Below are 23,638 nucleotides of genomic sequence, written 5' to 3'. Positions count from 1 at the left end.
AGTATCTCTGAAAACAGCTGTATAAACCCCCGAAGCGTGAGACAGTACATTCTCCACATTGGAAGCAGACTCTTACCTTAACACAGAGTTTAAAACCCAAGTAATTGGCCGGGATCATGAGCAAGCAGTGCAAAAAGAGTCAGACTATATTATATTACTTTGGTGACAAAGAAGATCAAAACATACAACTAGAAGAAAAAAACAATGTCAAAGCTCCTACATCCAAAGCCTCCAAGAAAAATGTGAATCAGTCCCAGGCCTTGGAAGAGCTCAAAAGGGATTTTGAGAAGCAGGTAAGAGAAATAGAGGAAAAATTGAGAGTGATGCAAGAAAATCATGAAAAACAAGTCAATAGCTTGCTAAAGGAGACCCAAAAAAATACTGAAGAAAATAACACCTTAAAAAATAGCCTAAACCAAATGGCAAAAGAGGTCCAAAAAGCCAATGAGGAGAAGAATGCTCTAAAAAGCAAAATTGGACAAATGGAAAAGGAAGTCCAAAAGATTACTGAAGAAAATACTTCCTTAAAAATTAGAATAGAGCAATTGGAAGCTAGTGACTTTATGAGAAATCAAGACACTGTAAAACAAATCCAAAAGAATGAACAATTAGAAAACAATGTGAAATATCTCATTGGAAAAACAACTGGCCTGGAAAATAGATCCAGGAGAGAGAATTTAAAAATTATTGGACTATCTGAAAGCCATGATCAAAAAAAGAGCCTAGACATTATCTTTCAAGAAATGATCAAGGAAAACTGCCCTGATATTTTAGAACCAGAGGGCAAAATAGAAGTTGAAAGAATTCACCGATCACCTCCTGAAAGAGATCCCCAAAGGAAAACTCCTAGGAATATTGTAGCCAAATTCCAGAGTTCCCAGGTTAAGTAGAAAATTTTACAAGCAGCCAGAAAGAAACAATTCAAGTATTGTGGAAACACAATCAGGATAACACAAGAGTTAGCTGCTTCTCCATTAAGGGACCACAGGCCATAGAATATAGTGTTCCGGAGGGCAAAGGAGATAGGATTACAACCAAGAATCACCTACCCAGCAAAACTGAGTATAATCCTGCAGGGGAAAAAATGGTCATTCAGTGAAATAAAGGACTTTCAAACATTCTTGATGAAAAGACCAGAGCTGGACAGAAAATTTGATTTTCAAATACAAAACTCAAGTGGAACATGAAGAGGTAAACAGAAAAGAGAAAATCATAAGAGACTTATTATTTCCTACATGGACAGATGATATTTGTAACTCATGACACCTTTGTCAGTATTAGGGTAGTTGGAGGGAAAAATTATATGTATGTATATATAGATAGAGATAAATAGATAGATAGATAGATAGATAGATAGATAGATAGATAGATAGATAGATAGATAGATAGATAGATTGAGGGCACAGGGTGAGTTGAAGATGAAGGGGTCATATCTGGAGAATAAAATTAAGGGGTGAGAGAGGAATATACTAGGAGAAGGAGAAAGGGAGAGGTAGAACGGGGTAAATTATCTCACAAAAAAACAGAAGAGAAAAGGCTCTTATAGTGGAGGGGATACAAGGGAAGGTGAGAGGGAATGAGTGAATCTTATTCTCTTAGGATTTGACTTAAGGAGGGAATAACATGCACACTCAATTGGGTATGGAAATCTGTCTTACCTTACAGGAAAATAGAGGGGTAAGGGGACAAGAGAGTAGGGGGATGATAGAGAGGAGGGCAGATTGGGAAAGGGGGTAATCAGAAGCAAATACTTCTGACGAGGAACACAGTCAAAAGAAAGAATAGAGTAAATGGGGGGGATGGGATAGGATTAAGGGAAAGAGTTAGTTTTTCATAGCATGTCTACTATGAAAGTGTTTTGCATAACTGCACATATATAACCTATATTTAGTTGCTTGCCTTATCAGTGAGGGTGGGTGGGGAGGGAGGAAGGGAGAAAATTTGGAACCCAAAGTTTTAAAAACACATTTAAAAAAAAATGTTTTCACATGTGACTGGGAAATAAGAAATACAGGAAATGGGGTACAGAAATCTATCCTGCCTTATAGGAAAATTTAAGGGGAAGGGGATAAGAGAAGCAGGGGGAGAGATAGAAGGGAAGGCATACTAGAGGAAGGGGTATTCAGAATGCATGCCATCTTGGAGTGGGGGAGGGGTGAGATGGGGTGAAAATTTGGAACTCAAAATCTTGTGGAAGTAAATGTTGAAAACAAAAAAAAAGTTAGAATTACCATAAATAATAAAATAAAATGTAGATCTTTAAAAAAATAAATAAAATATTATTATTACCTTAGAAAAAAAGAAGAATAAACTAATGGAAAATGAAGGAATCTATCCAAGCCCACTTGAGAGAGGTCCCTGTCAACCTAGAAACCTTGACCACAGTTGTTTTAGAGGTTTTTTTATAGGACTCTCTACATATTACACAACTGAGTTATGATATTCTGTGTGACTATTTGTTATTAATAACCTTCACTTCAAGTTTCGTGAAGCAGATTAGTATTTCTTACCTCATACACCCCAACTTGTATTAAAGATGATTATTAGAGGACGTATCTATATTAGAGCAATTGCCATATGACTTCCTCCTTAAAAATGGTGTTTTATGTATATATATTTATATACACAAACACACACATATACATATATATACATACATACATGTGTATATACATACATAAACATACAACTTAGTTACCACTTTACTCCCAATATAAAGGTCCAAGTCTTAGGCAGCTTTCTAATTGTCTAGTTCTTTTGAAATTAGTCAATTCAACGGGTAGGGAGAGGTAGGAGGGAGACAAAAAGTTTTATAATAAAAAAAAATAAATATAGTTGAGATTACAAACCTCTGCCATTAGTTTAAATAAGGTAGATCATGGAATTTTTAAAAGCAGATTTAAACTGATCATGTTGGAATGAAGCTGTATTTAAGCATTTAGTAATAATTAAGCATTGCATAAATTAAGTATTCCTGTCCACACTCCAGACTCTCTACAGGACTTTATATTCTGTGCCATTAGAAACTTCTTCACCCTAGAAATTCATTCCACCCCTGAACTACTCACATTGTAAATATTCCTTAACCCTGCAGTCTTTGCCCCTGATTGGCTGGTTCCTTCCAGAACTTCCATTTTAAGGAGGGGGCCCAAGACAACCATATCTTCATTTCTTTTCAATCTGTGTTCCCAATTCTCCTCAGAACTTTCTCTACCATTCCCTGACCCAATGAATATCCTTTTCTGCTCCCTTTTTAATGTGTTGTTTTCCTCCATTAGAATATAAGCTGTTTGAGGGTGGGGACTGTCTTACCTTCTGTTTGGAATTGTATCCCCAGTGCTTGGCACAGTGCCCAAAAGGTAGTAAAGTTCTCAATGAATGCTTGTTGACTTGATTTGAAGGATTAACTCCTTGATTTTGGCTGAGCCATCTCACTTCTTTATAACTATCGCAAAGAAAATATTAAATTCATTGGCAACTCATCTACAATTCACAAGTGTAGAAATTTGCCTGAGAAACTGGGAGTTTAAATGAAATGCTCAGGACCAGTACATGTTAGAGGCAGGGGTTTATAAGCCAAGTTTCCTCAGTCCAAGATTGGTTCTCTATCTAACACACTACGATGCCTCTCTTTTATAGCTGTATAGTTGTATTATTAATATTGAAGGCCAACAATTCTTCAAATATCTTCTCAGGTACATTGATGCAATAATAAGGTTCCTATCCTGATGGAATAAGTAATCATGTACAAGGTACAGGGAATGCCTACATGAATTAGCTGACATCACATTCAAGTTGATCTGGCCTAAATCATTGATTTATCTCATTTAAGGTTAATGTCTAATCTAAACAAATGTGATTGAATTTCCTTTTTTAAAACTACATTTTAAATAGTCATGAATCTTTTCATTTGTTTTCCACTTCGATAGACCTATTGCCATATGCTGCTTTCAGCATGTGATATGGAAGCAGTGAGTTACAAAAATACAAGATACCACACAGATTTTCATAAAGCAGCTTGCTCACATTCTTGGTTCATATGACCAATCTTTGGGGTTGACCCAAAAAAGCTGTTCTCTCTTTTACTTATGTTTCTCTCATCCATGGCTTAATCAGTTCTCTACATGAGTATGCGTGTGTATGTATGTGTGTGTGTGTGTGTGTGTGTGCACAACTGAGAAAAACAGGTCTGTCAATCCCTAGTGCAATTAATTCTTGTTAAAAATTAGGAAAAATAGTTTAGAATTTCTCAACTGTAATTTTACAAAACATGTCATTTTGAAGTGCTCTACATTCCTGTACCAATTTAAATGTATTTCATACTTGACGAATATGAAAAATATTCCTTTGTGTCTCATTGTTGTTAAATTGAAATTAAATTTTAAATAGATATGCCATTCATAGTATAAGCTGTAAGATCATTTAAAATGCAATTGATTGAGGTTTCTTCTAGCTATCAAATTCAATAATGTTCTTTTCTTTCCCAAATACACATACACATATGCAAATTGACATGTATATGTATTTCCTTCACCATTGCAGGTCATAACCTCTCCATGTCTTTTCATCCTGTGTGATTTGTTCTTCCATATTTTTCCACAAATGTTATTTAGAGTTGCTACAAAAGGAGATTTCTTTCTTTCTTTTTAATTTTTTTTTCAAAAATAAAAGAGTACTGTTTAATTCAATAAATACTTATTAAGTGCTTACTATGTTCCAGGCACTATGTTAAGATCTGAGAATATAAATAAGAAAAAGAAAGATAAGTCTTTGCCCTTAGGAGGCTTATAATAATTACAAGTTAATTATTTTACCTTTTGTGATCACTGCAACCTCTTTTATGTAAAAAAAAAAAATCCTTAATCATAACTAAAAGATATCTATTCTCTTTTTGTTTGAATTACACAAATTAGAATGATCAATTTCTGGGAATATTAAATATTTTAAGTATAATAAATAGGGTTAGTTAAGCAGCATGTCAGAAAAATTAAAACTTGAGAGGCCAGGCTGTGTCCTTCTTAAACAGAAGTTCCATTTTTCCAGCTACTCATTTGGTTAATTTTCTTTAAATTCAACAACTATCAGCAAGACATTCACTTCATATGTTTTCCCAATAATGATGATTTATTTCTAGTGATCCAACCATACACTTTTATGCATTTGCTTTTGTGACCAAGGGCTCACATTTTAAAGGGTGCTAGACTGGGTTAACGGGATAATGTGTAGTCCTGAAAGCTAACTTGCACTGAAAGGGACTGAAATCCAGGCCTCAGTTATCATCACAAGGCTCTAATCACAGTTATTTACGACTGAAATTAGAGTTGAACATGAAGGGGAGCATGACCATTTACCCCTCCTTGCTTGTCATTTTCTGTAATATAGTTCAGAAACAGATTTTTTTTTAAAGTATGTGAACAAACTAGACTATTTTGTGATTTCCTTTAAAAACAGCTGAAGGAAGGATTTTGAAAGAGATTTAATTATATGGGGAATTCATAGAGTCAGCTCTTTCCACCTAACCTTGGATCAGTGCTCTCCAATCTAGTTCAACTCAGTGAGAATCAATTTTTTTTTTATTTTAATGGCAAAGAAAGTAGAAAGTGTTAGCCAGAGTAATTAAATATTTAAGACATTCTGATGTGTGTTATTCTGTTGATATTCCATGATAATAAAAACTTATATTTATATAGCACTTTAAAATTTACAAAGTATTTTCCTCATAACAACCTTGTGAAAGATATTATACAATATTATCACCCCTTTTTTTCAGATTATATAATGGAGGTCAGAATATGGCTTACCCATGGTTATATATCTAGGATATTTAACTCCTTACTCAAAAAACTTCAGAAGCTCTTTATTTCCTCCAAGATCAAATATAAAACATTCTGTTTGGCTTTTAAAGTCCTTCACCACATGGCACTTTCCTACTTTCCTAGTTCTTAAACTTTAAGATCCAGTGACAGTGGTTCTTTTGCTCTTCCTTGCATGTATTCTGACTCTATGTCTTTTCACTGACTGTATCAAATTCCTAGAATGTTGTCCCTTCCCACCTTTGCCTCTTGGTTTCCCTGAATACCTTCAAGAATGAGTTCATGTGCTACCCTCTATAGGCAGCCTTTCCCAGGCTTAATGTAGCAACACTAACACCTCACACAGTGCATTCCTGCGGAAAAGGCCTTAGACAAAATACAGCACTCGTGCCTATTAAAAACTCTAGAAAGCACAGGAATAAATGATGACAATGGTCAGAAACTCAGGCCTCTGGACTCCAAATCTTGGGTTATTCTTCTTCCATGATATTATGTTTCCTCTCTCAGAATTAATAGTGTTAAGTTAGTATTTTTTTCTAAAATACTAGCAAGGAAATTACAGCAATATATCACAAAAATTATACACAATAACCTGATGGGATTTATACTAGGAATGTAGGCCTCTTTTGAGATTAGGGAAAGTATGAATATAATTAACTGTATCAATAGCAAAAACAACAAAAATCATGTGATTACATCAATTGATGCAGAAAAGGCCTTAGACAAAATACAGCCTTTCTTAAAATGAAAAGTAGTAATTATCTAAAACTAAGAGCAAGCATTAGCTGTAAAGGAGACAAACCTGAAGCCATCCCAATAAGTTCAGTAGGGAAGTAAGGATGTCGATTACTACATCTATTATTCAATTTTATATTAGAAATGCTAGCTAAAGGAATAAGACAAGAAAAAGAAAGTGAAGAAATAAAAATAAGCAATAAAGAAACAAAACCAAGACTCTTTGCTGATGATATGATGGTATGCCTAGAGAATCCTAGAGAATTAACTAAAAATTATTTGAAACAATTAACAACTTCAGCAAAGTTGTAGGATATTATTAAAAAAAAAACACCTAAATCATTAGCATTTCTATATACTAGCAACAAAACCCACTAGGAAGAGAGACAAATTATATTTAAAATGACTGCACACAACATAAAATACTTGGGAGTCTACTTGCCAAGATAAACCTAATGACTATGTGAACACAATGACAAAACACTTTTCACACAAATAAAGATAGATCTAAAATATGGAAAAAATATTAATTTCTCATGAGTAAAGTAAGCCAATATGATAAAAATGACAATTCTACTTAAGTTAATTTTGTTATTCTTCGCTATATCAATCAAATGACCAAAGAATTACTTTATAGAGCTAGAAAAATAGTAACAAAATTCATCTGGAAAAGCAAAAGGTCAAGAATAGTAAGGGAATCAATGGGGAAAAAATGTGAAAGAAGGCAGCTTAGAAGTGCCAGATTTCAAACTCTATTACAAAATAGTAATCATAAAAACAGTCTGGTACTGGCTAAGAAATAAAGTGGTAGGGGGGCAGCTAGGTGGCACAGTGGATATAGCACTGGCTGTGGATTCAAGAGGACCTGAGTTCAAATTCGGCCTCAGACACATAACACTTACTAGATGTGTGACCCTGGGCAAGTCACTTCATCCCTGTTGCCAAAAAAAAAAAAAGTGGTAGATTGCTGTAATACATTCAGTACACAATGGGCAGTAGTAAATGACCTTAGTAATCTAATATTTAATAAACACAAAGATCTAAACTTTTGGAGTAAGAGCTTAGTATTTGACAAAAATTACTAAGAAAACTGGAAAGCAGTTTGGAAGAAAATTGGCAAAGATCAACATTTCACACTGTATACCATGACAATGTCAAAATTAGTAAATGATCTGGACATAAAGGGTCATCTCACAAGTAAATTAGGGGAACATGGAAAAATGTACCTATTAGACCTATGGACAAGGGAAGAGTTTATGGCCAGACAAAAGATAAGGAAGACCATAGAAAGTAAAATGGGTAACTTTGACCATATGAAATTTTAAAAGCTTTTGCACAAATAAAACTAGTGAAATGAAAAATAAAGGAAAACAGGAAACTGAGAGGAAAAATTTACAGCAAGTTTCTCAGATAAAAGCCTCATTTCATAAAAATATAGGGAACAGAATCAAATTTATAAAAACAAGAGTCATTACACAGTTGATAAATGGTCATGTATATGAACAGCTATTTTTTCAGAAGAAAACAAAGGTATCAATAGTCACTATTGATCAGAGAAATGCAAATTAAAACAATTCCCAGATACCACTTCACACCCATCAGATTGGCTAACATGGCAGGAAAGGAAAATGACAAATGATGGAGAGGATGCCAAAATATTGGGACACTAAAGCCCTATTGGTGGAGTTGTAGTCTGGTCTAACAATTCTGGAAAATAATTTGGAATTATGCTCAATGGTTAATAAAACTGTGTATACCCTTTAACCCAGCAATACCACTACTAGGTCTATATCTCAAAGAGATTGAAGAAAAAATTGTACAAAATTATTTAGAGCTATTTTTGTGGTGGCAAAAAATTTGAAATTGAGGGGATATCCTCAATTGAGTAATGGCTGAGTAAGTTGTGGTAGATGACTGTGATGGAATATATTGTGCTATGAGAAATAATGAGCAGGACAATTTCAGAAAAAACTTTAGAAGACTTATGTGACTAATGCAAAGTGAAGTAAGCGAGCCAGGAGAACATTGTACACAATAGCAGAAATACTGTAAGGATGATCAACTGTGAAAGTTTTGGCTACTCTGATCAAGACCATGACCTAAGACAATTCCAAAGGACCCATGACAAAAAATGTTCCAGAAAATGCTCTATCCTCCAGATAGACAACTGACGAACTCTGAATGCAGATTGAAGCATACTTTTGTTCTACTTTCTTTGCTTTTCTTATTTTTTGGTCAGCGTATTCTTTTGCAACATGGCTGATATGGAAATATGCTTTGTATGTCTGCACATGTATAACCTATATCAAATTGCTTACCTTCTCAATAGGAGGGGGGAAGCAATGAGAGAGAGAATTTGGGATTCAACATTTTTTTAAAATGCTAAAAATATTTTACACGTAACCTGAAAATATTTAATAAAATAAATAAAAATACATTACAATAAGAAAAAAAGAACATGCTTAACCAGAAAGTGGGGGAGGTGTCAGTCAAACATGGATAAAAATTGGACAGTAAAAATGCATTGGAGAGCTGTGATCTGAATTATCTGAGCACTGATACCATGGATTTGTCAAGTATCAACACAACCAAAGATACTAGTGAAATCAGTAGAAATGTTTTGGATCTTGCAGTTATATTGGGGAAACAACGTAGAAAGCGGGAGAAAAAAAGAAGGCTTGTACTCAGAATCAGAAGACCTCAACTTGAAATTTATATGTACCCTTTTATAGCAATCTTTTCCCCCATTTAAATCCACTAAAGTCTTCTAGTTTAACCCTTTGTTTTATAGATGAGGACTTCTCTAAAGTATAGAGAGGTTAAATGACTTGCTGGAGGTCACACAGATAATTATTAGCAGGTAAGGGAATTAAACCCAGGCCCCCTTTCTCCAAATACCACTCTGTCAACTGCATCATGCTCTATTTTTTATCCCCTGTAGCTGCCACTTATTCCAATGACATTGTATCTTGTTCCATCCTTTCAGTCACAATTTGGTCTGTTCCATTGCACCCCAATCCCTCTTTCTGAATAGATTTGCAAAATCTACCTCCTCCAGTGACTTCTATCTCCCCTGCATATTTATCACATTCTCAAAACTTACCTCTTGAGGACAGGGGATATATCTGGCTTTTTTCTTTGTATCCACAGTGCCTAATACAGTGCTTGGGCCATAGTGGGTGTTTGTTGTTATTCAGTCTTTTCAGTCATGTCTGGTTTTTCATCACCCCATTTGGGAGCTTCTTGGAAAAGATACTAGAGTGGTTTGCCATCTCCTTCTCCAGCTCATTTTACAGATGAGCTAAGTAAGGCAAAGAGAGCTAAGTGACTTGCCCAGGATCACGCTGCTAGTAAATGTCTGAGGCCAGATTTGAACTTAGGAAGATAAGACTTCTTGACTCCAAACCTGGCACTCTATCCACAGTGTCATTTAGCTGCCTAGTAGTGTTTAATAAATGTTAATTGATTGATCTGTTTTGTATTATAGTAATTTGTGCAATATAACCTTCCTGCCTAGAATTCAAACTCCTTTTAGAAAAAGAACAATGTCATTCATATTTGCATTCCTTAGTAAATTAAATAGAATAGGTGCTTCTTTTGATTACTAGCATCTTTTACTTTTTTTCCCCTTATGGAGCCTTAATCACTAAATGAACATTGCCTCAGAGAAACTGAGACCTGGGAAAGACCTTAGCTTAAAAAGGTCAAGGTCTCCCACTTCATCTGGGTCATCTCCAGTAGTCCCCATTTATATCTTGCCAGTGGGCTCAGATGGCCCAGAGGAGAAAGTGAGGCCTTTGCACAGCCCTCCCTCATTTAAATCCAATTCACTTTCAAGTCATGGCAACACCTTCCTGACGTCTTGGTCCTCGTAGAGAATGAAGGCCAAACAACAACACCATCCGACACTTGTAAAGGTAAGAATGAGGGCAAAACTTCCCACGATTTATCGCTGTAATACTGCAGATTATCCATGAGCCATTTCAAAAAAACTATGTGAGCTTTTTTTTTAGCCCTATGTTCTTTTGATGTAATCTTTAAAATAAAAATTAAATTGAGCATTTAAAAATATTAATCAGCTAATACAGAATAGAATAGTAGGGCATTTGATCTCACAATCAAATGAGATAGCATTTGTGCAGTGCTTTAGTACAATGCTTGACACATAGTAGCCAGAGAAATACTTATTCCCTTCCCTTCCCTCAATTCCTTCCCATTTCAGCAACATGTTAGTCCTTTAATATTTCCTTTAATATAAAGGGAAAATGTGTTACAAAATTCATACACTATTTTGTGGCAGTTGTGATGATGAGTTAATCTGAGAATTCAAAATGATGTTTTTCTACCCAATCTAAATGTTCATGATCAATATCTTTTAACTGCCAAGATATTCTACTTCCTCAATGAATTCAGTGCCTGACTCTCAGGCTTCACACACACACACACACACACACACACACACACACACACACGTCCTGATATTAGAAAAAAAATCTACATAACTTCCTGGTTCTTCAATCTACTCAGTTTTCCTTCACTGGGAAAGTGATATCACGAAGTGATAGTCATACCTTTGATTTTGTCATCACCATAAAATTTTCCACTTTTACGTTCATAACCTCTGGAATTTCTTTTATCTGATCATAATACTTTTAACATCTCCCTGTTCAATTTGCTTTTTCTATCACCACAATGACTATTCAAAACCTTCCCATCCTTCTTCAAGCCTTCCCTCACAGCCTCCCTCTCACTCTATCAACTGTTGCCCTTGCCCCATATTTACTGAAAGATTTGATGCTATTTTCAAAGAATTCTCTCATCTTACCTCCTCATTTCACACCACAAGCATGTCTTCCATTATCTCATTTTCCTTACTCAGTCCTGTGACTCCCAATTACCTTAAGCATTAATATTTTGGCATTTAATGCCCTTCATAAACCTGTCCCTTTCTATCTTTCCAGTGTTCTTACACTTCATTCCCCTCTATGTACTTTTTGAACAATTGTCATTTGTTATTCGTCACACAAACATTCTATCTTACAACTTTTGACATTTTTCACAAGCTGTCCCCCATGCCTGAAATTCTTTCTCTCCTCACATCTGCCACCTGCCTTCTCCGACTTCCTTCATGTGTTAGATAAACTTTCACCTTCCACGGGAAGCATTTCCTGATCCCTCTTAATGATAGAGCCTTTCTTCTGTTGATTATTTACAATTTGACCTGTATCTACCTTGTTTGAACATGATTGTTCATATGTTTTCTGCTCCATGCAAATGTAAGATACTGAGGACAAAGACTGCTTTTACCTTCTTTTGTATCCCTAGCACTTAGCATGATGCCTGGTACCTAAACTCTTAATAAATGCTTGTCTATGGACTATGTTCAAAATACAAATATTTAAAATTAAAGGCATGTATTTATGTACCCTAGTAAAATGTTATTCAACATTGGTACTTATTATATTTATAGATTCTCAATCTGCCAGAGTGAAAGAAAGCACATAGCAATGGACACACAACTCTGGATAGCAATAGAAAGCCCAAAGGATAATTTAACAGTTGAATGTCCTCTACCTGCAAGATATGTGCTAGACTTTGAGGGATATTTGAGAGCAATGGCAAAATAAATGAAATACTCTTTGATCTTAAAGAATTTACAACCTAATATAGGGAAAAGAGACATTTATACACATACATACATATGTTCTAAAGTAGAATATGATTTAAAAGAAGAGGTAAAATGTTATGGCAATTTAGATGAAAAAAAATTACTTCTGACTAGAGATTAGAAAAAGCTTCATGGAACAGGTCAAGTCAACAAGAATTTATTAAGTACCACTAGGTGCTAAGCTCTTTGCTAAGCACTAGGGATACAAGGCAAAGAAACGCAAAAACATTCTCTACTGTCAAGAATCTCACATTCTATTGCAGAGACAACATGCAAACAGCTGTGGAGAAAAAAAAAAGCTATATACAAGGTAAACTGGGGACAACTTCACAGGGAAAGCATTAAAATTAAGGAGGAATGAGAAAGGTTTCTTGCAGAAAGTAGGATTTTAGTTGAGACTTAAAGAAAGCCAGAAAGGATAGGAAGCAGAGGTGAGGAAGGAGAGAATTCCAGGCCCTGGGGAAAACTTGAGAAATTGCACTGAGATAAAAGGAGAGTTTTATGGGAGAAACAATAAGGAAGCCTGAGTGACAGGATCATTGAGTACATGGAACAGAGTAAGTTATAAGATGGGAAGGGGCCAGGTTATGAGAAACTTTTAAAAGCCAAAATATTTTATATTTAATCCTGAACACAATAAAAGCCACTGGAGTTTATTGAATAAGGGAACTATATGGTAATACCTGCACTGTAGGAAGATCATTTTAATAGCTGAGTAGAAGATGGGTTGGAGTATATAGAACAAATGGAGAGAACTAATTTCCCCAAATCAGGAATATTTTGTGGAGTTACTATTGACTCCTGTTTCTATTGATTTTTATTAGACATCATTTCTCAATATATTTAGGATTCCTTTTTAGCTATTATGCAATTTTTGGTCTATTTATTTTATGAAAGTTTTCTTTCAATACCAAAATTTTTCCTAGAGAATAAATAACAATTTGAGAAATTGCCATAATTTAATATTTTCCACTCATATCAAGAGAGAATAGGCTAGGATTTTACCCATCATACAGGTAAAAATGTATCAGAGGCCCCTATGTGAGATCAACAAACACTCAAAAAAGTTCAGCCTAAGTATATGCACAGAAAAAACAAATGGATGAAGGAAGGCTATTGTCTAAACAATAATATACACTTAGAAGGCCCATTTTTCTTTGAGTGACATGATGGATGGAAAATGTGTATGACCCAGAATTGAAAAAGAAGAGGAGAATAGGATCTGTTGGTTCAGGGAAATTATGTAGGCTTCCATTGAAAAACAAAGATTCATCAAATCAGCATGTTTCAAGTGATGCTGCATGGTTGCAAGCTAGTCAAGGAATACTACAGAATTAGAACTGCACATCACAAAGGAGAACAGAGAGATCTATGGCAGACAAGAATAGGCTATGATATATTACCACTAAAGAAATGTGCAGAAGAGGGAGAGTAAAGGATCACTCAACAACCTACTATGTGCCAGGCTCCATACTAAGCACTGTACGTACAAGAAATAAGTAATATAGACTTCAGGGAGTTTACATTCTAATTGGGGACAGCATGTGCATCTATAAGTATATATAAACCATGTAAAAATCAAATACATTCTAATGTGAAAGGGAAAGGTACTAGTGTCTGGGAAGATAAAAATAAAAAAGGCCTCATATAGCTAGGGTTGTTTGATTTGAGTCTCAAAGAAAAGTAGGAATTCTAAGAGGCAGAAATGAAGGAGAGAGAATTCAAGGCCTCAGGGACAGCCACTAGAATTATATGGATGATGCAAAATGATGCATGGATGATGCAGCAGATAGAGAAACTGTGATGACAACTAGGTTAGTACATTTCAACAATAGAAAGGGTGGAGGGAAGCAATGTGTAAGGAAGGGACTATGTGTGAATGTTTTTAAATGTCAGAGGCTCAAATGTATTTGATCCTAAAGGTAATAGGGAGTCAGTATAGCATATTCCATGGCAGCATTACCCCGCCCCCAAAAAAATCACAAGTTCATGAGACATTCAGTTGCTACTGAATTTATTATGAAAGAAATAAACATGCACTTGGAACTCCAGGTGCAAGGAGTTCAGCAGCACAGGAAAAGATTGCAGAATACAGGTAGCAACCTAGCTGAACTCTCTCAACACTCCCCTCCAAACATGTAACTTCTTAAATTTTGGTGCAGCACAGCCAACAAGAACTTAGAGTAAGACATTTTTTCTAGCCTTAGAAGACAGCCTATGAGGTTGCAAAGAGAGATCTTTGACAATGGTGGGGAAGAAAGCCTGGAAGGAGCACCAGCAGCGGACCTTGGAGCCAGCTGTGATAGCACAGCAGCCGCAGGTTCAGGCACTCTCAGCCCAGAGATGGTAAGAGGGTCAGACAACTGATCAGCAGGAGATCGTGGGGACGCTTTGCTGGCACTGACTGGCAACTCTATTGAACGTAAGCAGCTCAATTCTAGGCCACAGTTCCAGAGAGGAGAAGACGAGCTACCTGTGGTCCGTCACAAGAAAGCAAGAGCACTGGTCACAGTTCCAGGGTCATGAGGAACACTAGCACTTAGGGCAGCAAGGGAACAGGGACCCATACTGGGAAAAGATCAGAGTGCAGACCAGGGGAGCAGTGACCACATCTCTCCCAGGATCACACGGCCTGGAAGCACAGAAAATTTGTAGACCTCCAAAACCAGCTAGAAAACAGCAGCTTGAAAAAGCGTAGGTCAGTGCCTTCTCACCCGCAGGCCAGCAGAGCCCAACTTCAGCATAAAATGTAAAATTAAGAAATAGGCTGGGGAAATGAGTAAATATCAAGAACAAAAAAGAACATGACCACAAAAAGACACTACAGTGGCAGGGATGACCAAGACACAAACTCAGAAGAAGACAACAATGTAAAAACAACTACAAACAAAGCCTGAAATAAAAATGCTAATTGGATCCAAGCCCAAAAAGAATTACTGGATGACAAAAAGAAAGAGATAAGAGTAATAAAGGAAAAATTGGGAAAAGAAATGAGAATGGTGCAAAAACATTATGGAAAAAGAATTAACAGCTTGGTAAAAAAAAAAAAAAGGAACAGAAATTTATATCTTTATAAAACAAAACAAAACAAAACAGGATTGGCCTAATGAAAAAAGAGGTACAAAAGCTCATTGAAGAAAATAGTGCTTTAAAAATTAGAGTTAGGCAAGTGGAAGCTGATGACTTCATAACATATCAAGAAACAACAAAACAAAATGAAAAAAAAAAAAGAAAATGTGAAAGACCTCAGGAGAAATACCTCAGGAGAAAAACAGTTAACTTGGAAAATAGATCAAGGAAAGATTAAGAATTACTGGACTACTTGAAAGCCATGATTTAAAAAAAGAGCATAGATTTAATATTTCAAGAAAATATTAAGGAATATATTATAATATTATAAATATAAATAATACAAATACAATGTTATAAATATTAAGGAAAATATCAAGGAAAATTGCCCCTTTATATTAGATCCATAGGGTAAAATAGAAATTTTTAAAAATATACTCATCACCTCCTGAAAGAGATCCCAAAATGAAAACTCCCAGAGTTTTAAAGACAAATTTATAGCCAAATTCCAGAGTTCCCAAGTTAAGAAGAAAATATTTCAGGCAGCCAGAAAGAAACAATTTTAAATATCATGGTGTCACAGTTAGGATTACACAAGATTTAGCAGCTTTCACATTAAAGGAACAGGAGGCTTAGATTATGATATTCCAGAAAGCAAAGGAGCTAGGATTACAAGCAAAAATAGTCTACCCAGCAAAGCTGAGTCTAATCCTTCAGAGGAAAAAATGGATTTTTAATGATTTTTTCAAGCATTCCTGATGATGACTGGAACTGAATGTAATATCTGACATTCAAACATAAGATTCAAGAGAAGCATAAAAAGGTAAACATGAAAGTGTAATCATGAGACACTCAATAAAGTTAATTTGTTTACATTCCTATATGGGAAGATTTCATAACCCTGAGAACTTTAGCATTATTAGGGCAGTTAGAAGGAGTCCACATAGCAGACGGCATGAGTATGAATCAATTAGGTTCAGATGATCTCCAAAAAAAATGAAGGGAGGAGAAAGAGGGATGCACTGGGATAAGGGGAAAGGGAGAGATATAATTGAAATGTTTTTCTCATATAAAAGAGGCTTGCAAAAAGAGCTTTATGTTAAAGGGGAAAATGGGAGGGGGTGAACAATGCTTGAACCTCACCTCATCAGAATTGGTTCAGACAGGGAAGAATACATGCACATACACACTCAATTGAGTATAGAAATTTGCCTTAAATAATAAGGAAATAAAAGAAGAAGGGTCTAAGAGTTATGGGGGGGATGATAAAAGTGAATTCAGATAAAGAGAGGCAGTGTTCAGAAGCAAAAGAGATTTTTGAGGAGGGACCGAATAAAATCAGAAAGAGGAGGATAAATAGAAGAAAAATACGATGGAGGAAAATACAGTTAGTAATCATAATTGTGAATATGAATGGGATAAACTCACCCTACAATGAGGGGATAGCACAACCACTTAGAAACCAGATTCCAACAATATGTTGTTTGCAAGAAACAGACTTGAAACAGAAAAACACACATAATTAAAATAAAGGGTGGGAGCAGAATCTATTATGCTTCAGCTGAAGTAAAAAAAAAAGGATAATTATTATGATTTTGGACAAAGCAAAAGCAAAAGTAAGCTTATAAAAGAGACAATCAGGGAAAATACATTTTGCTAAAAGGTACCAGAGACAATGGAGTAATATAAAAAATAAGTTATAGCAACTTTCTCTGATAAAAGCCTCTTCCTCATATGTGTGTATGGGTGTGGGTATGGGTGTGAAATGTATAGAAATGAGACCTATCACCAAATTGATAAATGGTCAAATGATATGAACAGTTTTCAGAAGAAAAATAAAAAAATATTCATTTGTCATATTAAAATGTTCTAAATCACTATTGATTAGACAAATGCAAATGAATACAATTCTGAAATACCACCTCACACCTATCAGAAATGACAACTGCTGAAGGGGATGAGGAAAAAATAGCTACACTAAAAAGCCATTGGTGGAGTATTGAACTGGTTCAACCATTTTGGAATACAATTTGGAACTATACCTAAAAAGCTATAAAAGCATGTCGTACCCTTTGACCCAGCAATATTGCTACTAGGTCTGTACCCTGAAGAGATTTTAAAAAATAGAAAACTATCTATCTATCTATCTATCTATCTATCTATCTATCTATGTAGAAAAATATTTATAGCACCTCTTTTTGTGGTGGCAAAAAAATCGGAAATTGAGGAGATGCTCATCAATTGGGGAATGACTTAAGAAATTTGTGGCATATGATTGTAATGGAATACTATTGTGCTATAAGAAATGATGACTGGGGTGGTTTAAAAAAACACAAAAAAATGGCAACACCTATATGAACTGCTGTAAAGTGAAGTGAGAAGAACTAGGGAATCATTGTGCGCAGTAGCAGTAATGTAGAGATAATGATCATCTGTGAAAGACTTGGCTACTCTAATCAATAGAATGATACGAGATAATTCCAAATGACTCATGGTGAAAAAATGTTATCCATTTCCAGAAAAATATTAATGAATTTTGGGTGTAAATTGTAAGATTATTTTCTTGCTTTCTTTTTGCCCCTTTTTTGTGATATTGTTAATATGGAAATGTTTTGCAAGATTTTACATGTATAATTAATTGATGTCATTTTGCTTACCTTCTAAGTAGGTGGAGGAGGGGTTGGAGGGAGAGAGAGATTTTGGAATTCAAAATTTAAAAAGAAAGGAATGCTTAAAATAAATAATACTTTGTTTTAAAAAAAGGAAGACATGAACTAAAAAAAATAAATGATTGAATGAAAAAATAATAAATAAAAACATTAAAAAAAATCACAGGTCATGTAATGGAAGTTAGGGATAATTTATGGATGGGCTAACTATTCAACAGGCATACATGTAACATTAAGGAATCTTAAGGAAACTGTTCAGTATGTGGGTGACCCTTTGTGAAGTATTTATAGGATAGGAACAATAGCACACAAAGAGGATTGGCTGTAATCTGAATTATTTGCCGAGTACTCATACTAATAAGACAAGAGCTCCATCAGGGTCAATAAGAACTGCATTTGAAACCTCATCATTCCATGGTAGCAAGTGCTTTGCTTAGTCTTCCATTACTTGTTTTAGGAGGGCAATGACAAAATCACAAAAAGACAGAAACACATTATCATTACTTTGAGAAAGAACATCTATATTGGGTCTTCCAAGTCTATACATCCCACCAGCCTGCCCAGCCCTTTGCCCTTACCTCTCTCCCTCATCGTTCCCCCTCTGCCTTCCAATAACTGACCTTTCATGGACATATAGGAGAGTCCCAACTACATGTCTTTCTTCCCCATCATAGGTGCCTGATGTGGTCTTTAGCACTCTAGGTACCAGCTTATGGCACAGCAGAAAGTGACACTTCTATTGCAGCCATATCGGTCATGTCACCTGAGCTGCTCATGAAGTCATTCATTCCTGTCCCCACGGCTGGTATCATCACTATCTCTGGCCCAATGGTGGCTGTTCTCATCACCAACTCTTCAACACCAGGAATTACCCTGACAAATAGCTTCTTTCAGCTGAGAGCAGGCCACAATATGAGCCTGACTGGGCAGGCAGTTGGCTTTGCCATTGACATTGTAGGTGATGCTGGAGTTCAAGGAATAGCACAGTAATTCTATTTGTAGATATGATTCTGATCCTAATCTTCCCTGTGGTGCTTGGGCTGTATGGCTTGATTACACCTCTATTTCTTTCCCTTCTCCCAAGTGACCCCCTTCAACTCCCATCCCTGCAGCCATAGGTATGATGTAAAGAGCTGTCTTGAACTGCCCATCCTTCCCAATTTACTCCAGAACAAATGGCCTGATGCTTGGTACACTTTTCTAGTCTGTAGTAGATCTTATAAATGCACGATATCTCAATGACTTTTCTGCCTGTGTCACTACCCTCTGAATTGGACAGCCCCTGCACTGAGCCCAGCTGGAGCTGAGGACTCCTAGGGTTAGCCAGGTGGCTGTGCAATCTCCCTACCTGTTTGCTGTGAGTTTTTTGTACATAAAGACAAATTATAATTGTCATTTTTCTCTTCACTGGATTTTTTTTATAAATATTTACATGTTCTTAACATTTACAGAGCAAGAATTTTCAATTTTCCATGCTATATATTAATCATATATATAGGTGGATTATTGTACCATAGAGTTAAATGTCAAGTGCTTAGAATTCCTTGGATGTGATCATTTGAAATTCAAGATTGGAAATCCAATCTTGGAAATTCAAGATTGTTATAGTGCGCTGGTATAAGTAAGAAATGTATGATTTGGGAACATGATGAAAATGTGCTTCCAGTGGTGCTGTGGCACTAGGCCAGGGCTCACAGCTATGTTTCCAAATAAAGTTCTGACAACAACAACAAAAACAAAAAACACATCTCTATTGCCTCTCCTCCCTTTGTTTTTTTTTTTTCCTCTGATGGCTTGTTGCTGCATGCTCACTTAAACTGTGGCAAAGTGTAAAGTAGTTTTACACAGTTTGAAATTAATACTACATTTCTTAAGGAAGGCATCTTTGCTTTCCTCATTAAATTCAAGTCGTTTCTTTTATAGAACATGGCTCCTATTCAACTTTTGAAATAGATGATCTTCAATGCTTGAATTCTTTCAGTAATTTGTTCAGTATTAACCTCAGAGTTTACATGATAAGGAAGCTATCATTTTATAGCAAAAATGATCACTTATTTATGCTGAACATTCCATCATCACTTACACATTCATAATACATAAGAACAGTACATGCTCAATTATGTTTAAGAGTAAGTGGTTTGAGAGGTTATTTCTTAAGAATTTGCATTCCTTTTGTGATGACTGTTGTTTGATGTCATTGTTTAATATTTATAAGGTGTCCAAAATGCTCTAGGAATGATTTAAAAATAAACACACACACACATATAAATTTGTTTTAGTGGCAAGTCATGATCCCTAGACCAGATTCACAAAGGCTTACAAGATGGACATAGAAAACAATTTAAAAAGCCAAAGAAAGAAAAGTAGGATATTTTCACTAAAAACTACTAAAGTCATTCCCTTTAATTCCACATATGTTTGGCCAGGATGCACTGTTTAAAGTCCATGTCTTTAATGAACAGTTTCAACCCTTAACATGAATAGTTTGGGTTAATTGGCCAGTCCAGATAAATGATAAGGCATACCTACGGATCTGGAAGCATGAGGTAAAAAGAGAGCAGACTTCACAATCAGACAGTTTTGGGTTCAGTTTCTCTCTCTCTCTCTCTCTCTCTCTCTCTCTCTCTCTCTCTCTCTCTCACTCTCACTCTCACACACACACACACACACACTGGCTGTATGACTCTGGGCAACATCTCAGCATCCTAGGCAATACTCTAAGACTGTAAGTTACAAAGAAAGTGCTTACCTACATTGGTAGAGGGAATTTCTTCACCTGGGATTTTCTCATACCAATGAAATTACAACTCCATTCCTTTTCTCTTTGCCTATCCCTATCCCTATCCCCATCCTCATCCCCAAACCCATACCCATGCCCATCATTATCCCCAACCTCTCTCCCTTCCCCTTCCCTATTCCTATTCCCATCCTAGTCCCCATCCTTAGCCCTATTCCTATGCCTGTCCCTGCTGAACTGACATATTTGGGCTAAACTTCAAAGTGTCACAGAAGTCGTACAAAGACTTTTGTGCATCCTAGAATCTATCACAGCTTCCCTTTGCAAGTGATTCTGTTGTTTTTTTTTCTTTTAAATAGACACAGTCTCAGTGGGTCTCCTTGGTTTTGAATGAAACCCAATTCACTTCTGCTATGAAAGTTTATGCTTCAACAAGTCCTTGTCTTCCCAGTTACTAGGGTCAGGTTGTCCTGTCTGTAATACACAGATGTTTTGAGAGGCTGTATCTCAGAAGTATAGTCAGAAAAATCTATTTCCATATACAATGCAGCATAAAGATATCACTGTAGTATGTATTAATGCCATTTATGGAGCAGGATATAACATCAAAAACAGGAAGTAACAATTGAATTTCTAGTGTCTATATTACTCAAAATATTTATAGTCTTTCACTACTGAGAATATAAACTGAAGATGCCTGGCAGAAACAAGATAAACTTAGATAATAAAAGAACTATAGCAATGCCTATACCTGTAGATTTAAGCCTGACCTTGTTTTTTTCTGGAGTTAAAAGAGAGCTGAAGTCTTTGTAGGAATCAATCAATAATAGTTTATTAAATACCTATATGTGCCAGGAAATATGCTATGTGCTGGGGATATAAGGAGCTTACAATGTAATGTCAAAAGTCCTCATCTGTCTGTCCTTGAGGTTTTCTTTCAGTTTCAAAAGCTTTCTCCATTCCACTACACCCTCCTTATATTCATTCTTTTCTCAAGAAAGGGAAGAAGCCAAACTTTAGAAAACTTTTAAAGTATTCTGTGAGCTTTGTCACAGTCTAATAATGGTATATCAGATAATTCCACTTCTCTACTGACAAATTCAATTCAATTTTTTTTATTAATAATTCACTGTGTGAGGTGCTGTCCTATTTGCTTGAGTAAATCTCAGTAAGGTTAAGTTCTATTGGGAGGAAATTCAGTTTTTCCCCTTCTGAAATACACATTTGCTTAAATGGCTGGTTTCTCACCACTGCAACACATATTACAAAACAGTATTTCAAGCATTTTAGACAAAAACAACTTTGGGTCAACTAAGTTATATTAATAATGACCCAAATATCAAATTTTGTGAAAGAGATAAAATATCAAGTGTGATCCCAAGGAAATACTTTAATTGTCACATTTACATATGTTTTGTTTAAAGATATTTTAAAGGCATTTAAAGATGATGATGATAGAGGAGAGGGAGCCCATTATGAGGGAATTCCTCCATCAATGAAAGCTGCAATCTGGTTTGCAGCGTTTTCAGGGCCAAGGGCACTAAACAGTTGAATGGTTTGCCTAGTCATACGTCAGTGAGACAATGTAGACCTTCATAATTCATGTACTTTCAACATGAAAGAGGTCATATTGGTTACAATACTCCCCTAAAGCCCCACTACTCTGTTCAGTGCCTCATTGTGGTATAGACGTGACCTTGGATTCTTCAAACCTAATCAAGTGGGACAAATGCTTGCTTATATCCTTCCAAGCTTGAAAGACTGTGAGTTTGGTTCTATCAATGGACCATGTGTGTATCTATTTTCTGAGTACAAGATTACCTAAATTGGAGATTCTCATCAGTGGACAGGAGACTACTAATTGATTATTTTTAAGGCTTCAAGAAGTCATGAAGGTCATCTATTATAGTATAAATGAATTGTCATTTACATAAATGGAAAGAGTAGCCTGCAATAATTTGTATAAGAGAGACAAATGATATACTGTTATTGTTGTTGTTTTCCCTGAAACATATGTCTGTGTTTCAGCTAATATATTAATATAAACAAGTAAAGCAAATGATCAGTAAAATTGTGGGTTATTAAAATGAGACAATTAATATTCATACATGATATTCTTTTGTGATTTACTTAAGAAGTTATAAAGATATTAAAATCTACTACCTTTTCCCATATTATGTTGCCTGCACCACAATCATCTTTTTCATCCTTTCCACCTCTAATTTTGTATTTCATTCCTGGGGTGCTGGACTCTTTCTAGGCCAGTTTTAGCTTTAGCTTGCCCAGAATCAGGAGGCTACTATGCAGCCACTTCTACAATATGCTACAGGGAATGAACACTCTATCTTTTATCTTCCTTTTAAGTATTTTCTTCCCACATTAGAATATAAGGTCTTGAGATAAGGGGCTTTCTTAGTTACATAATTTACATCTTCAGGACTTGGCACAGTGCCTAGCACATTTTAAGGGCTTGATTAATATTTCCTCCTTCCTTCTTTCTTTCTTTCTTTCCTTCCATAATGCAGGCCTATATATGTAACCATAATTTTATAGTATAGTCAAAAATACATTTAGACGACAAATATCTTTAGAGTAAAAATGTAGTACCAGAAACAGTAAAATACTCCCTAGTTAACAGCCACCTGGGTTTTCAAGATTCAAACTGGCTAAATGACTTTGCATATATGTAACTGGTCTTTGTAGACATAACATTGAAGAATATAGTTGATCAGAATCATCTGCTTAATTTCCTATCATATAGACAAAAAGGTTGTTTTTAAAAGTATTATTTGAAATAATTTGTGGTATGTCCTATTTTTCATATTTCTATCATAATGATTTTATCTCAAACAGGAAAATGACAAATTAGAAGATTGAAGCAGAACAAGAGAGCTAGGGGAACTGCATGTTATTATGTGCTTCCAGTATGATTTGAGTGTATCATTGA

The sequence above is a fragment of the Vombatus ursinus genome, unplaced genomic scaffold (assembly GCF_900497805.2).
Source record: "Vombatus ursinus unplaced genomic scaffold, bare-nosed wombat genome assembly UNPS02014791.1, whole genome shotgun sequence".
Lineage (NCBI taxonomy): Eukaryota > Metazoa > Chordata > Mammalia > Diprotodontia > Vombatidae > Vombatus > Vombatus ursinus.
This window is presented reverse-complemented; position numbering follows the sequence as displayed.